The following is a 17,712-nucleotide window of genomic DNA, read 5'->3' on the forward strand; positions in this document are numbered from 1 at the left end:
GCTCAACTTTACTGAAGAAGGTCGCCGTCTCGGCATCCGGTGACGGTCTAGCTTCTCAGACCTTGTCTTTGGAGCCACGTTGACCCTCGGAGCTGTTGCGGACTCGCCCCAGGCCTTTTGTGAGTCTGCTGGCAGCCTCCAGCAGTGGGGGCAAGTGTCTGTGTGTGTTATTCACTCAGTTATGTCTGAGCCTCTGTGACCCCGGGGACTGTTGCCCGTTAGGCTCCTCTGTCCTCGGGATTTCCCAGGCAAGATTACTGGAGAGGGTTGCCGTTTCCTCCTGCAGGGAATCTTCCCGACCCAGGGATGGAACCCAGGTCTTCTGCACTGCGGGCAGATTCTGGCCCAGTGCACCACCAGGGCAGCGGGTCAGAAGGATGAAACCCGCAGGTGGAGAGGAAGCTGGGTGTGGTCACCGCGGGCTCCTTCCTCTTCTCTTCCGGGCTTTTCCACCTCCCTCCCTTGCATCTCGGGGAATGGAAATCAAGTCAGGCTTTGCTGGCCCTCAGGTGGCTTCAGGGTGAGCTTGAAGCGTTTGGAACGGAGCTGGGAACGAGCAGGAGACACGAAGCTCCCTGGGCCCTCAAGGTCGACGTCTGTAGACTTGGGCGCCACGTGTGGAGGGGCTGACCCAGCTCAGGAGGCCTCACCCCCAGCTCATCTGGTCCAGGGTCCAGCAGCCCCTCAGCTCAGGGCTCTGGAAGACCTTGGCCCCTGTCTATGCCTGACCCATGGGTGGGGGGGGAGGTCGGGGTGTGGGGAGAAGGAAGCGGGAAGGGGGGATGGGGGAGGGAAAGCAGGGATGGGGGAGGGACGCGGGGGGATGGGGGAGGAGAGAGATAGGCACAGGGAGACGGAGGGGAATACACTAATATATTGGAGTCAGTGGACAGAGGTAGCATGTAGAAACAGTTTCTCTCATAAAAAAGGAACGCTCTGGGGCTGAAAGGATTAATTCCTGGGAGTAGAGGTGCTGCCCCTCCGCCTGTCGGAAAGGTGGGCGTGGCGGGGCGCCCCCCAGACGCTCTCACCTCTCACCCTCCCGGCCCTCTCCGGGAATCCGGGGCTTGGCGGTGGAGGTGGGCTGCCGCGTGGTGGGGGCCGACCGCGGTGTCTGCAGTTCCAGGCAGCCCCGGCCTTTGATTCGGCTCCCACAGTGGGTGGAAGGAGTGATCCCCCGGGAACCACAGGTGTGTTCTGGAGCCCTGAGAACTCCCGCCTGTGGTTTGCGGCTCCTTCAGAGCCTCAGAAGGACCAGAGTCTGGGGGCCCGTGACCTCAGATCCCTGAGAAGTGTGGCTTGAGTGTCAGCTCCAGGCTGGGGCTGGATTCCTGCTGGGGGACAGGGCGGGCCCCCCTCGAGGGGAGGGCCTTCCGTGTAGAGCGCACAGCTGTGGACAGCCTCGCTGCCAGCCGCGGGGGCTGAGGGCCTTCTGAACTTTGCGTCTGCTGCGACGTCTGCAGGTGCGCTGGCCCTGGAAACTCTCTGCCCTGCTCTTTTTTTAAAAGAATAGTAACTTAACTGCTTAATTTTGGGTTTTCCTGGATCCATTGTTAGGAATGTAATTTTAGTTGGTCATGACACAGAGAGCCCAAGATTATATTTCTTCGCAGTTTATAAAATAACCTACTAAGTATTTATAAGGAATGATCTGCAAATACTTAATTTCAACTATCAACTTCACGTTTTCATGAAATACGCCATGGGGTAAAACGTTTTATTATCCCGCACAAGAGGCAAAATGTAGGTTTTCATTCACTCCATTCAGGAGGTAAGGTGGGTTCCATTCTGATGACAGAAGACTGCAAAGCCACTCATTTTACTGGAGGTTTCAGAGTGGGTTGCAGTGGCGAGCTGGTCCAGCCTCTTTGATGATGTGCTTCGCCCTTGACAAGATGCTCAGGTGGTTTTCCCAGCACTCACTCATCACACAGAGCTCGCCCGTCTGAGAGTCAGGTCCAGACCTTGAAGTGCCAGATCGTGTATGATAGCATTCCTGGAGCTCAGAGGTCGTCCGAGACCCTCTGCTTGCCTCGCCCAGGTGGTTTGCTCTGTGGCTTGGAGCAGAGAAGGACACACGGGCTCCTCTCTGGCTGCCGGGCATCCACTGCCCACTTTCCGGGCAGGTTTGAAGCGCACACAGGGTTCATCCAGAGAAATCTACGTGCTGGGTCATTGGTTCAAGTTCAGATTCACAATTTCGAGTGTAAACCTCTGGCCCTCTCACTGCGGCGGGAGCTGCCTGACGGCCGTGGGATCTGAAGGGTCTGGGACGGGGGGCCCTTGGGGTCTGCACCAGGAGTGGGCAGCACTGTCGTGGACTCTTGGCCACACTTGAAGTGAAATATTGATTTTAGAAGGGGCTTCCCTGCCTGCAATATGGGAGACTTGGGTTCAATCCCTGGGTCAGGAAGATCCCCTAGAGAATGAAATGGCAGCCCACTCTAGTATTCTTGCCTGGGAAATCCCATGGACAGAGGAGCCTGGAGGGCTAAAGTCCATGAGGTCACAAAGGATCAGATACAACTGAACGGCTAACACACGCACGTTGATTTTAGAACCCAGTCCTTGACCAGAGAAGGGTGTCCTGTAGAAGACAGACTGGTGGGGGGAAGTCACTGAGACTGGAAAATTTGGAAGGACAGCTGGAAATAGAGACCCTTCACCTGGAAATTCCAGGCAGGTGATGTTAATTAGAGCAGCCGAATCAGGAGACATGTGTTTCCCCTGAAAATGTATTGTTTATGCTTTCCTCCCCATTGTGTAAACTCAGACCCTCGGGTCAAGTGTGCGGAATTTCCTCTTCTTTGTACAGTAGCCTGGCTGTGGGCTGGAAAGGATCTCAGAAGTTGTTGATCTCTGTGTAATTTTGTCCAAATAAAGAATAGAATTCAGATTGAGGAGCAGAGGTGACTTAGATCCCAGAATCCTGTACTTGAGTTCTGCACACACAGGGAGCTTGTTAAAATGACTTTTGTTTTCTGATTCACTGTAAATGCATCAGGGCTTCCCAGGTGGTGCTAGTGGTGGAGATCCCGCCTGCCAACGCAGGAGGTGTGTGAGATAACGGATTCGATCCCTGGGTCGAGAAGGTCCCCTGGAGGGGAGGGCGTGGCAACCGACTCCAGTATTGTTGCCTGGAGAATCCCCATGGACAGAGGAGCCTGGAGGGCTACAGTCCGTGGGGGAGGGCTACAGTCCGTGGGATCACAGAGAGCCGGGACGTGACTGAAGGGGCTTAGCATGCAGAAATGCATGTGGAAATGCACGCAGAAATGCAGAAATGCCTGTGTGGCAGCCCAGTTGCCTGGGAGGCGGGCCTGGTTTGAAGTCCACCTTCTTGGTGTCATCAGAACTGCAGGAAGATCGAGGGCCCTGGGTCTCAGGCCCCACTCCCCGGCTCTGTGATGCTGGGCCCCGGAGAACGGCGGGGCACCAGTGCCTTTGTGGGAGAGACCCTGGCCATCTACCCACATCTTGTGTCTTCCGTCTTGGCTTAGGAGAGTTGGGCCTTCGGTAAACTTTGAGGGATTGTAGGAGACACTTGATTCCGAGGCTGGTAAGGTCCTGGGCTTCAGGACAAAGAAGAAGTCCTGGGGCTTTCCCTGAATATAAGAAAGGGTCACGCTTCAGAAGAACATAACCAAAAAGCAGGAAGCAAGCAGGTCTGCAGATCTGGTAGGTGGAAAGAGAGTGAACATGAGAATTGTTTTCAGAGAATCTGGTGTCAGAGCCTGACGGTGAGAACTGGACTGTCAGTTTCTAGCCGGGGCTGTGCTTCCTGGGCGGGTGTGAAGGGGGCTTGGTGAACCAGGGAGGTTTGTGGTGGGCAGTTGATCTCCTGGGGTTGGCCCAGTTCTCAGCAGGGAGTGTTACTGGGTGAACTTTGAGGTTAGGAGGAGAGAGAGCGGAATTTGTGAAAACTTTTTTCCCCCCACTACCCACAGTTTTTCTTATTGTGGTAAGCTTGGCCTGCCATATACGGTTTACCACGTTGACCACTTTGGAGCATCCAGGCAGTGCCTTTACATCCCGTGGCCTAGCTCTGTAAGTGCTTCATCGTTTCAAACTGGAACTCTGAAAGCGTCACACAGGAGGATCTTGATTCTCTGTGTCATGTGAGACACGCAGTCTGCGCTCACCTGGGGATGGATGTCTCGTATCCCCCGGTGATCTTGGTTAGTAGTAGACATGAAGGCTGAGGGTGTCAGGTTTGGTGAGCTACGGCCTATCCTCGGTGGGCGCAGGCGTGGAGGAGACGGAGGCTCCTGGCTTCAGGGTTTGGGACGGGGCTTTGAGATCGGGTGGCCCAGTGACCCAGTGCCCAGGACAGTGGCGTTCAGTGACTGGACGCAGCTGCTCGTCTGCCACGTGGAGAAGATGGAGCCCCTGGGAACGTGACGCCTGGGTCTGTGGTCCCCCTGGTGGGGCTTGTCCATCGACAGTAGTTGGCCCCTGGTTTCTGTGGCCATTAAATTAGCAGAGTTGCATTAGAATGCCTGCCTTCTTTTGATTTAAAATCGTATCATTTCTCACAATCCAAGCACATTCTTCAGGGTCTCTTTTGCTTTCACTTTTTTTTTTTTTATGAACCCCAAATGTGAAAATGGTTCACAGGCGACTGGGCTGTGACTTTTTTCCTCTGCTTGGCCGTGCAGTGAACTGTTCCGGTAAATACAGGGTCTCATTTTCAAAGGGGGAAGGTTTGTGCAGTGCCAGCTTCCTGTCTAGTCCATGGAGTCAAACCCAAGAGGAAAGATGGACCATTTTGATCCTTTGACTCCTTAGGCTAAAACGAGATTTCCCATCACATGCTTTGCTCCACCTAGATTTTGTAGACAAGCCTTTTTTTTTTTTTTTTTAAAGCAGTATTGTTGGTGAAATGCTTTCAAGCAGCTTGTTTATCTTTGAACGAAGCTTAGAGTAAACATGTCATGTCAGATGGGAGAGTGGCTTGTACAATCAGTGATGGAACCACCTAATTAGGGTCCTAGCTGAAAACAATGCACAATGATGAAGGCTGGGCAGAGGGCGGAGGAGAAGGAGGAGATGATGGTTTGTCCAGAGAAAAACAAGATCTGGAGAGGATGCTGGGGCAGATCTGGGAAAATGCACAAAGTAACAGGGTGGAAAAAGCCCAGCTGTGTGTGGTTCTGAAAGTGGGGTGAAGGCTGAACCTCTCAGAGCAGACTCTGGGGGCCACGATGGCTCACTCAGGGGCCCAGGGAACCCCCAGAGCCTGGTGGAGGCCCCGCGCTCAGGTGTCAGATGGAGGATTTCAATGTCTCAAGTCCCCGTCCCGAAATCCTCCTGCCACACTCTGGGTGCTCAGGGCGCTGGTGACTGTGAGCCGATATCTGGGTTGATAGATCAAGGCTGCAAAATCCTATGTGCATTTTCCATTTTTAATGCTATGGGATGCAAGTAAATGCACCTACCGCTCAAACCATACTGAGCATAATATAATCTTACCTTTTCCAAGATATTTAATGATTTAAGGATTTAAAAAATATATAGCTTGGTACCCACAGTGTATTGGTTTTCTCTGTATGGTGAGATAACCAAAACCTTTAGTTGATCTAAAATTGAAATCTGTGGCTGGTAAACTAGTATTATTTATTAACTTATTTATCACTCACATCAGCTGGTAATTCCAGACTGTATTTACTAGAGAGAATGTAGATGGCTGGAATAAGCAAACTGAGGTATAAAGATTCAAAGTATATGTCACTGTTTAAGTTAATCTGTGGAGTTTGAGTATTTTGGGGTACTAGTGAAAACGTGTTAAGCCATATCCAGTCATTTTGAAACATCCAGTCTTGTGTTTCATGTGCCCAGTGGCAGATTCATGGCATGGACAAGTAAATATTCAGACTGAATAAATTTCGCCTTTGAAGAAGCATAGCCCATAGTGTGATGAAGTTGTTTCAAGGTATGTGATGCAAGGTGGCAAAAGGAATTTTCAAGTTGTAGCCCTCTCTCTCCAAATCTCTCTCCACATCTGCATCTTATCCAGATGTTTATGGATTGAAGTGTTGTAATTTCAAAATACATCTAGTGCATTTCAGTCACACACCCTGGTTTACGCTCCCGTCGATGGCAAGGGATGTGCCTGTTACTTCTCTGGGAGCCACGACCTCATTCATCCTTTAAGTTGCTGTGTCCCAGGACTGGCGCGTCATAGCGCATCAATCAGCCCTCACCGAGTACATGAAAAACGTCATGTCTGTTCTCTCTGACTAGCCTAATCCAGAATATAACTCAGTTTCTTTTAATGGTCAAAACAACTGGATTTGCCCGATTTCAGAAGAAGCGTATTTCCAAGTTAAGGGTTCTGTAGAAGTACACTGTAAGTTGATTTTTAAGTGAATAAAGGTTTAAGTAATTTAATCCTCATAAAGGGATATTTCGTGTATGTACACGCAGACACACAAGAGATACATAATGCCTGTATTTTCGTGTGTGTGAAAGTAAGATCAGTGACAACCACCAAGTTTATATTAGAAACAGCACCCTAAAAACGGTATGATTAGTTTGTGATTCGTATCTTAATTGGGATGTTATTGACTCTTAATATGAGATTAGCTTACAACTCAAAGTCCCTTAGATAATTCAAGAGATCAGTGACGGGACACACACAAGGGATTCGTGTTGGAATCTGTCAACAAGAAATAAGTAAAGAAAAAGAATTGAGTTACCACCTGGCATTATATCGGCAAGTCATAAAGGGAATTGGAAGTGGAGGTTGTTCTGCTGCTCTTTCCAGTCATATGACTTAACGCAGTAAGACACATACTGATGTCCCAAACTGTCACCTCTACTGTGCATTAGGAAAAAATGACCCTGTTGCCAGTGGTGAATTTTGCTAACATTAATCCCATAAGGATTCCATGTTTTATGTATTGTTTGGCCAGATCCTCCTCTTCAATAGTTTTATTGGCTTTTGGCTCTTACATATTTAATTTCTTTCCAGAGCCAGCCCAGCTCATTGCATTCAGGACACCTTCCCCAAATTCTGTGTGAGTTATCCCCCTTTTTTATTCTCCTTAGTTTTCCCCTTTCAATAATGCCAGGTTTCCTCAAGTGAGAAATAATAATAGGCTGTTTTAAAAATGAGCTTTCACTTAGAAATTAACATAGAAATTTGAACTCCAGAATTGGCAGTTTATAGCAAAGACCCGAACATTTTTCAAAGAAAGAGACTTAGCTTCCTTACAGCACATGAAGACTTTCATCAAAATGTGAAAATACAGTTATTAAAAGCCCAGGTGTGGTTTTGGTTTCCGATGGGATAAACCTCACCAGAAAATATTTGTTTTGAGCCGTGTTCACTGTCTAGCTCTCCTTGTTTAATTTTAACTTCACTCTTGTTGTTCAGTTGCCAAGTCGTATCTGACTCTTTGTGACTCCATGGACTGCAGCACGCCAGGCTTCCCTGTCCCTCGCCGTCTCCCGGAATTTGCCCAAGTTCATGTCCATTGAATCAGTCATGTCACCAACCGTCTCATCCTCTGTCACCCTCTGCCCCTTCTGCCTTCCATCTCCCGCAGCTTCAAACTTCACTGTAACTGGTAGCAAAAGATTTCCCTGATATTTCTAGATGTTAACACACTTACACAAGTTCTTTGCCGTTAGAAACCACATTTAAATGCTCACAAATCTCCTAAAACTCTCCATAATAGATAATGGGGGCAGTAAATTATTGTTGAGTACAAGTGAAAAAAATTAAGAAGTTAGGACTACTTGTGTACCATTCGAATTGAATGGCCAAGGTTATGGAGTGAGTGATTCATATTTTATTCATTTCATATTTATATTCATATTAAATTGTGCATGGCTTAAGTCTTCTAAATGTTTTTCTTAAATGCTCTTGGAAGACATGAGGTTTTCTGGAGTCTAATACATTGTCATGGTCATTGGTCAGTGGGTTGACATTTGGTTTCAACAGGAGCTGGTAAAGGTAAGGATTGGTTTCTTAAGTGTTAGGACTCTGCTCGGGCGGCGTGGGGGTGTGTGGTTTGGGAATGACATCTCTGCAGGCATTGACCATGGGCAGCTGACCCTGGAACCTCACGGCAACCTTAGAGGTGTCTCTTGGCCTCAGTGTAAACACCAGACTGTTGCTGAGAAACCACCGCTTCCTTCTGTGGTTTCCCCCATTTTCCTCCTTAAACCGTAAGTGTTGCGCTTGTGGTTTTAGGTAGGTCCTCTGAAAATGCCACTTAGCACTTGAAAAGCAGCGTTTTCTTGGTTCACCATCCATCATCTTCCAGAAAAGCCCAAGGAACTTGATGCTGTGGTTGAGCCCCTGGTCCGATGTCCGCGTGACCTGGGCGTCTGTCACAGACATTCTTCATGTGGACCCCTCTCTCATCTTTTGTAAGAGGAGGAGAAGGCTCACTCCACTGTTAGGCATTTGCTGTTCCACAGGGTTTATTCTGTGGCATTTCTGTTCACATTTTGAGTTTTCAGACCTGGTTTTAAAGCTACACCTTGATCTCCTCTGGGGCGATGTTTCCAACAGTGAGTCCTCTGGGTTTGCAGACCTGCACTGCAGCGGTTTGGAATCTGTCATTTATAAGGAATCCAAAACCTCACATGTATTTTTGAAAAGTGGCTCCAGGATGAGTCTGGTATTTGAGGCTGAGCGCAGCTATGAAAATTACATTTTGGCTTCATCCTGGCTGCTGGGCTCAGTCTAAACATGCACACTTTTTCTCAGACGTGTCCCGTATCTGACAGGCTAGGGGAGCAGCTGAGATGACTGTCCTAACAAGGTGTTTTATAGCCTCTGTGAAATGGAAGGAGTGTGAATGAAGTGATATCACATACACTCATTTAATGCACAATCTGGTTGGGCTCTTTCTTGCCAGAAAGGATATCTGTTTTCTAGCCTCGTTCCTGGAAATACGGTACGGCGTCCCCGTCTGGAGAGAAACCAGAGGTCATGTATAATATTTACTTGTTCCAAGGAAAAAAAGTTGGTACTCCTGTTGCCCTTGGTTTAAGTCAGCTCTGCTTCTGAGTTGCATGTCAGTCATATTGTCATTTTTCCCAGGTCACTGAGGCTTTTCGTGTTTCCACTGTAAGTGTGTTACAAGCGGTAGGGACCTTAAAAGCATCAGGAGGTGGGCAGAGTGGGATCAACAGGAAATTGACTGCACTTTTTCCTCCCCGGCGGAAAGCCGTCTTCATGGCTTAGTACTCGTTACCTGGGGCTTTCCCGGCGCAAGCAGGGCCTTCGGGGCGTGTTGTTGAAGACGCTCTAACACGGCAGGGAAGGCCGCGCGGCGTGAATCCCCGCATGGCTGTCCAGTGAAGGGGCCTGGCGCCGTTAGACCAGGCTGCTAAGGTTCTCACTCACTGTCGTGCGTGCAGTACGCACGCCAGAAGGAAGGGCCCCAGAAGCTCCTTGAGTGTTCTTTCCATTCACATTTTAGCGCCGATGAGGGATTTTCCTGAAGCTGCAGTGCAGAAAAGGCCCTGGAGTGGGCTTGGAAGGCCGGAGCCGGTCTCTGAGGCCGGGGGAGGGGGAGCATGTCTGTCCTCCTGTTCCAAGTCTCCCTTCCTGCAGACTGGTGACATCTGCCATCACTGTTTGTGACAGACCGTGTTGACACCGTGTTGCTGAGACAGAGACAGGATGTTAAAAGCAACTGTGAATGTGCGTTCACATGGCTGGTGAGAGGGATACTCCAGGGAGGGTGGTCCAAGGGCAACTGATGAGTCCCCCCAGCCAAGCGGCCAGACCTCAGGCGCCTGGGGGCTGTGGCGCCCGCCTCTTCCTCCTCACCCGTGCTCCTCCCTGCCCCTCTCCTCCCTTCCAGCCCCTTCCTCCTCTCCTTCCTTCCCTCCTCTTCCCTCTCCAGCCCTTGGAAACCCTTCCAGCCTGGCACTGCGTTGCATGCTTCCCACTCCAAGTGCATTTCGGGCGCTGATGGGCTTGCGGAAAGCACGCAGCACTTCTGCTTAAGCAGGTGCTTTCACACCGAGTGTTAAACTTGGGGGATCGCACACGTTTTACCCCGAGCCTCAGAGCTGGAGTGCCGCGACCCGGCATCTTTCCCCTGTCTCCCCGCCTCACGCCGGGGCCCCTCCCCGCAGGCCGCTTGCCCTTCGCCTTCCCAGGGGGGCACAGCGCCCACCGGCCTGCCCCTCCCCGCAGTGCCCCCACCCCGGTGCCCCATGCCCTCCTGCTGGGCCTGACCCCCTTTGCCTCTCTCTGGGCAGCAAAGCCCCCTCCCCACACACCCGCCTCCCCTCTCCCTCCCGGGGGACCTGCTCTGAGGTCCCCGCATCCCTGGGACCGGGTGTGGGGTCCCCCCGCCTCCCCGGGTGTCTGCGGGACCCTGCTGTCTCCTGTGAGGGGCCTCGGACCACTGCAGTTCCTCATTTTCGCCTCCCACTCGCTGAGATGCTCAACTCGGCCTTCTCAGCATCGCGGGGCAGGGGCCGCCTGCCCTGCTCCAACCGTGAGGTGCAGCGGAAGCCTCCCAGCGGGTCGGGTCGGAGAGGCACACCAGGTCGGGTTGGAGAGGCAGCTGAGATGGGGTGTGGACGCGCGAAGGCTGCTCCCCCTGACCCCGTCCCCCAGCCCCACCAGGGACAGACCTGGAGCAGAATCAAGTGCCTGAGGGGCAGGGCCCGGACCAGGCCCGGCTGAGGGGCTGGACTCGGAGTCAGAGAGCCAGAGCGGGTGGGCGGGAGGAAAGGTGACCCGCGGGGGCAGCGGGACGGTGCAGGAGATGGGGTGGGACGCGCTGCTCCTCGCAGGCCTGAGGGGGCGGTCTGTGGCTCTCCCAGGAGCGTCATGGACCCGGGAGCTGGGGACTTGGGCGGGAAGGACGGGGCGGGGGCCATGGCCATTCTGGGTGGGGGGACAGTTCAGTTCAGTTCAGTCGCTCAGTCGTGTCTGACTTTTTGTGACCCCGTGAACCGCAGCACGCCCGGCCTCCCTGTCCATCACCAACTCCCAGAGTCCACCCAAACCCATGTCCATTGAGTCAGTGATGCCATCCAACCATCTCATCCTCTGTCGTCCCCTTCTCCTTCTGCCCTCAATCTTTCCCAGCATCAGGGTCTTTTCCAATGAGTCAGCTCTTCACATCAGGTGGCCAAAGGATTGGAGTTTCAGCTTCAGCATCAGTCCTTCTGATGAACACCCAGGACTGGTGTCCTCTAGGATGGACTGGTTGGATCTCCTTGGGTGGGGGGACAGGCAGCTGAGAAAGGTGTCCGGCTTCCTGGGGAGAGTTGCCGAGACTCAGAAGCCTCCTAACGGGAGGGCCCTTCTGAAGGTGGGGATGTCCTCTCTGGACCCTTGCTCATTCTGGACAGTCAGTGATTCTGGGAGAACATTCTGTCCAAGGACTCTTCGGCTTCGTCCTTTGGGCCAGTGAGTCAGCAAGCACCAGGGACGCCACCCCCACCCCCAGTTCCCATCTCCAGGCGGCGTTCCCGCCCACAGGTCCCAGCGGACACGCTCACGGTCATCTGAGCCGCGGTCATGGGGCAGCTAGTCATCATCCCGTCTGTGCGTGGGGCCCCCAGCGACCTGCGGGAGACAGGCGGGGCTGCCCGACACCCTCGGTTCACCCCCCTCCCCAGGCGAGGACGTTCCACGTCTGCCCCCACCGTGGGAGGAAGGGGCGCGGGGAGGGGAAGATGAGTCAAGCCACGTGGTCCGACGAGGGAAACAGGAGAGTCGGGCTGCTGTCACATGATGGAGGTTGGAGCCGAGCACTCACCCTAGAGGGTGCTCCTGAGGCTTGCGGGGAGCCCCCTGCCCGCCCCCCAGACCGTGCAGACTCGGCTCTCAGTCTGACTGCAAGAGATGTCGTGGATCACGGTTCAGTTTGTTTCTCAGATGTTTCATGCTCAATTTTTTTTTTTTTTTTGCCAAGAACATATCAACACTTGGAGTTGTTTTCACATTTGAGCAGAAGTGTTTTGTGAGTCTCAAAGTAGTAGGGATATTCTGTTTCCATGTTTTCCATGATTAGAACAGAAATGTTATTTTACTGAACTAAATTCTTTTCTGTTGTATTAATGAGGAAAAGTTATTTTCACATCTTTGGAATCACATTCATCTTACATTTATCAAAACAAAACGCTGATGATAGAATCACCGTCAAGCAAACGCAGATGAAAGCGCATGGACTATGAGCTCCTTAGACATCCCTCACCCTTCCATCCACAGGTCCCAGCATATTTTTGGAGGTTCAAAAAATGCTGTGCAAATGCAGACTTTTAAAGTTATTATTATGCTTCAGCAGTTGGCCTAGAGTTTGCGTTCTATCTTGTTATTAGTTAGCTTTGTTTTCGTAAATGACTTTTTTGGTTGGAAAATTTAGAAAACACTGCATAATAGTAGCTTTAATAATGGGGTTTTCTTGTCTTTTACTTTAGTGGAATTCCTTCCCACCTGTTAATAGTTTATTTCGTTTTTTTTAATGTTTGTTATATGTAATTTTGCACCGTAGGATTTTGGTTCTTTTTTAACTGGAGTGGAGTGGATTTACGGTAGTTTCAGGTATATGGCAGTGAGTCAGTTATGCATACATCCACTCTTTTAAGATTCTTAGGATAGAGTCTCTGTCCCCATAGAGGTCATTGCCAAGTATTGAGTGGCGTGCCCTGCTACCCAGGATGCTCCTGTTAGTTATCCTGTCATGAATTTTTGAGTCCTATGCACGCATTTTGGGCGGAGGGTTAGATTTTATTGAAGAAACGTGTGAATCAGTAAAGGCCCAGCTCAGTGACTCTTGGGCTCTTCGGTCAGAAACCAGGTAGAGCCAGGACGTTTCCAGGAGCTCAGCAGCCCCCGGAGTCCCCTTCTCGTCTCCTGTAGCCCCAAGGGTGAGCACACTGCGACTTCATTTGTTCCGGTTTGAACTTTATGTCATCAGAGCCTCCCGGCTTCTTTCTTTTGTTCCTGGTTCCATGTTGCTCGGTACTAAGTCTTCGAGACCTATCCGTGTCATAGCCCACCAGCCTCAGTGGGTAAGGATTTCATTCCATGAATCCGGACCACCACCATGTTTTCATTCTGCTATTTCCAGTTCTCCCTACTGGGTAGAGTGTTGCAATGATCATTCTTGAGCATGCCTTCAAGAAAGACTTTATTAAAGCACAGCAAAGTGCAGACATTGTAAGTTTGCAGCTCAGTGAAGTTTTACACGTGTTACCATTCACCCTGATCGAGCAGAGAAATGTCCCAGCACCCGGAGACCTCTCTGGCAGTCCCTCCGAGGTCAGCAGTCTCCTGACTTTCGCTATTGATGGCATCACTTGTTCTAGATCTTAATGCTGGGAGGTCATACAGGAGAGCAGGAGGTCTGCTCTCCTGCTGCAGTTCTTTTTTTTAATCATGGCTTAAAATGGATGTGAGAGTTGGACTGTGAAGAAAGCTGAGCACCGAAGAATTGATGCTTTTGAACTGTGGTGTTGGAGAAGACTCTTGAGAGTCCCTTGGGCTGCAAGGAGATCCAACCAGTCCATCCTAAAGGAGATCAGTCCTGGTGTTCACTGGAAGGACTGATGCTAAAGCTGAAACTGCAATACTTTGGCCACCTGATTTGAAGACCCTGATGGTGGGAAAGATAGAGGGCAGGAGGAGAAGGGGACGACAGAGGATGAGATGGTTGGATGGCATCATCAACTCAATGGACATGGGTTTGGGTGGACTCTGGGAGTTGGTGATGGACAGGGAGGCCTGGTGTGCTGCGGTTCATGGGGTCTCAAAGAGTCGGACACGAGAGACAACTCAACTGAACTGAAAACTATTTTGTTGAAGAATGGTTGATTTACAATGTTGTGTTAATTTCTGCTACACAGCACAGTGATCCAACTATACATGTATTTATCTGTCTATATATACACACATATTCTTTTTCAGATTCTTTTCCATTTTAGGTTACTTTAAGATTTTTGAGTATAGTTCCCTGTGCTACATGGTAGGGCTTCGTTGTTTTTCCATTCTGTATGTAATAGTTTGCATTTGCTAACCCCAACCTCCTGTTGGAGAAGTTTCAGGATTCTTTTTCAGGGCACTCCTGTCTGGCCTGGAGGTCCGTGGAGGCATTGACAGCCATTTTGCAGAACCCCTTGGCAGCACACACACATTTAAAACAAGAATCACCAGAAATAGCATACTCTAGTTAAAATTACACACGGGGTGTGAGCTAGGACATACATATTAAAATCGCTCATATATACTCTCTGTTTCTTTATGATGTTTTGGTTTCCAAAAAGAGTGAGCTCATGGAGCTTTGAGGGGAGGATGTTATATTTTATCCGCCGTACTAACTTTTTGGGGATAATGAAACAGAGTTAAAAATAGTAGAATTGAAAAGGTCGAACTTCAGTGGCAGGTGGTAAAGGCAAATGCTGTGAAATGGTCTCAGTAATGACAAAGTATGATGTGGCTTTTGGTGACATCTGCCCACGTATGTGTGGGGCAGGTGCCAAGAGTGAAATCTGGGGACAAGACCGCGTGTGATGCTCAGCTGCAGCTGTCCAGTCACTAAGTCATGTCTGACTCTGCAGCCCTATGGACCGCCGCACGCCAGGCCTCCCCGTCCATCACCGTCTCCCAGAGCTTGCTCAAACTCATGTCCATCGAGTCAGTGATGCCATCCAGCCATCTCACCCTCTGTCGTCCCCTTCTCCTCCTGCCCTCAATCTTTCCCAGCATCGGGGTCTTTCCTGAGTTGGCTTTTCGCATCAGGCGGCCCAGGTACGGGGGCTTCAGCTTCAGCATCAGCCCTTCTGATGAATGTTCACGGTTGATTTCCTTTAGGATGGACTGGTTTGACCTTGTTGTCCCAGGGCCGCCGCCTAATCGTGTTGCAGAAGGGTTGTTCTGCTGGACAGCTCCCCCTGGAGGCGGGGTCTGGAAGCTCCACTTTGATTTGTACCAGCTTTTCAATTTCCGCCTTGGTGGCCCTGGAATACACTCGTGTGTCTCTCCGTGTTTCTTTAGCCGAGTAGATGATTATGCACGAGATTCTCCAAAGGAGGGCTACCACCAGGAAGAAAACGGGGCTCGTCCCATCACCACAAAACTATTCTGACATTTTGCACAGCGCAGAGAATGTGAAAAGGAATTTGAAAGATAAGCTGTTTAGACTTGGCCGAGATCCACTTGTCCCTATTTGGCGGGATGTGAAACACATAAAAATTGTTACAGTGGGGTTGGTAAAGGGCTATCTCCCATCAGAAGCAGGGAAAGAACCACAGAAAATTGAGGACTTCACTCTGTTTAACTCATTTCAGACTTGCTTCCCTGTGGAAAATATGTCACAGTTAACACATTACCTTGATTGGGTATTCTCTCTTTTTCTCACCCACGGAGACACACACACACACACACAGTAGTGTAGCAGCTGGCTTCCTTGCTTAGGTGAAAAGTCTCTCTAAATGGAATTAGCAAGCCTAGAACCGCCTTTGGTCAGCCTGCAGGCCAGAGAAGGAGCGGAAATTGAGTTTATTTTGAATGAGAGTCTCTGACCCCCATCACCCCTCTTCCTTCTTTGGCGGGCGTACTGTGTGTCGTAAATCTTTGGGAATTTTTAGAACTTAGCATACTTTATAACATTAATTCTGATGGTTTGACTTTCTGGGAACTCTTAATTGGGGCATGAAAGAAAATGTGCATTCCATGCACTGAGCTGTCCTCTGGTGAAGAGTGCAGAGAGCCTCGTACGGAGTATAGAAGCGCCCCGCTGACGCTGTTCCTCGCCATCCCTTTCCAATTGTGCTACCTGTGATGTTTAGGCTTGACCCCTGCCGTCGGGGCGTGTGTGTTTAGGCTTGACCCCTGCCGTCGGGGCGTGTGTGTTTGGGCTTCACCCCTGCCGTCGGGCGTGTGTGTTTGGGCTTCACCCCTGCCGTCGGGCGTGTGTGTTTGGGCTTCACCCCTGCCGTCGGGGCGTGTGTGTTTGGGCTTCAAACCCCGCGCGGCGTGTGTTTTGGCTTCACCCTGCCGTCGGGGAGCGCGGTGTGTTTGGCTTCACCCCTGCCGTCGGCCGTCGTCGGGCGTGTGTGTTTGGGCTTCACCCCCTGCCGTCGGGGCGTGTGTGTGTCGGCTGGCTTCACCTGCCTGTCGTCGGGCGTGTGTGTTGGGCTTTGACCCCTGCCTGCCGTCGGGGCGTGTGTGTTTGGGCTTCACCCCTGCCGTCGGGGCTTCACCCCTGCCGTCGGGTCGTGTGTGTTTGGGCTTCAACCCCTGCGTCGGCGTGTGTGTTTGGCTTCAACCGCTGCCGTCGGCTGTCGGTTTTTAGGCTTCAACCCCTGCCGTCGGCGCGTGTGTGTTTGGGCTTCACCCCTGCCGTCGGGGCATGTGTGTTTGGGCTTCACCCCCGCCGTCGGGCGTGTGTGTTTAGGCTTCACCCCTGCCGTCGGGGCGTGTGTGTTTAGGCTTGACCCCTGCCGTCGGGGCGTGTGTGTTTAGGCTTCACCCCTGCCGTCGGGCGTGTGTGTTTAGGCTTCACCCCTGCCGTCGGGGCGTGTGTGTTTAGGCTTCACCCCTGCCGTCGGGGCGTGTGTGTTTGGGCTTCACCCCTGCCGTCGGGGCGTGTGTGTTTGGGCTTCACCCCTGCCGTCGGGCGTGTGTGTTTAGGCTTCACCCCTGCCGTCGGGGCGTGTGTGTCCGACAGGCGTCACTGAGAGCTGCTGTTGTCTTTTCTTCTCTTTCAAATGGTGTTAATTCAGGTCGGCTTCCACTTGGACGGAATTTGTCATGCTCTTGCGGTGAACTGCTGGCCGTCAAGATCGGCTTGGTTTTCACTGAGTTATTCTGCAGCCTTAGGGGTTCAAATGGTGGTTCTTCTGCCCCTGAGGACTTTGCAGGCTTCTCTTACCCTCACGTAGTCTGAGTGACCCGTGTCGCTGTGGGCCACGGATGCACTCCTTCTAAGGGCTGGCCAGAAAGCTCGTTTGGGTTTTCCCATGCCATCTTTTTGGCTACCCCAATAAGACACAGACCAAGACCCACAGCGCTGTGACCTTTGAGATCTTCAGCCACGTCCCCCATTTCCAGGGGGAGACGGCTTTCCTGATCAGCCTGGTCAGCCGGGACTGTAGGTTCATCATGTGTCTCCCCGGGGAGAAGGCACGGGCCTCCTTGGGGGACGGGGGGCTGGTTTGCTTGACCTCGCACCCCGCTGAGGGGCCAGGCAAGAGGGGTGGGTGTGAGCGCGTCAGAGAGTACAAGTTCTTCCTGTTCCAGAAGCCGAAGCACGTGGGCAGGGAGTTCGCTGCTCAGAGCCCAGCATCTTCCAGACCTCAGGAAAAATGAGCAGGCCTTGTCCACCCCCTCAGATGTGCGGCAAGGGAGCTGCTGGAGCCAGTGGGACCGCCTTGTCTCTTGATTCTGCGGAGAGGCCCAGACACAGAATGTAATTCCCCAGGAAGTCACGAAGCTTGCGACTTGGCCTTTAGCACATTAGGTCCCCAACCAAATTGTGACTCTGAGTAACTCGTGCCATTTTTCCGTTCGCCCTTTCGAATGGTGATTCAGGATGGAGGGTTGAGACTCTCACTACTGTGGGCTTTTATTTAATGAGCTATTTCAAAATCAGACAGTCCGGCAGATTGAAGGGACGCTCAGCACGTCATTGATGTCCTTTTCAGCCAGGCACCCTCGAGTCACAGCTGGAATGACTCTGCATGCCAGGGTGAGATCCAGCGTAGGTCATTGTATGGGCCAGA

At 51.4% G+C, this 17,712-nt stretch overlaps 1 protein-coding gene across 1 annotated transcript in view; it reads left to right on the forward strand.

The window, feature by feature from the left end:
• The window catches only part of COL4A1 (collagen type IV alpha 1 chain), a 133,387-nt gene that overhangs the window by 33,650 nt on the left and 82,025 nt on the right, over positions 1-17,712 (forward strand). The window lies entirely within an intron of this gene.

Source organism: Cervus canadensis, chromosome 9, assembly GCF_019320065.1.
Source record: "Cervus canadensis isolate Bull #8, Minnesota chromosome 9, ASM1932006v1, whole genome shotgun sequence".
Lineage (NCBI taxonomy): Eukaryota > Metazoa > Chordata > Mammalia > Artiodactyla > Cervidae > Cervus > Cervus canadensis.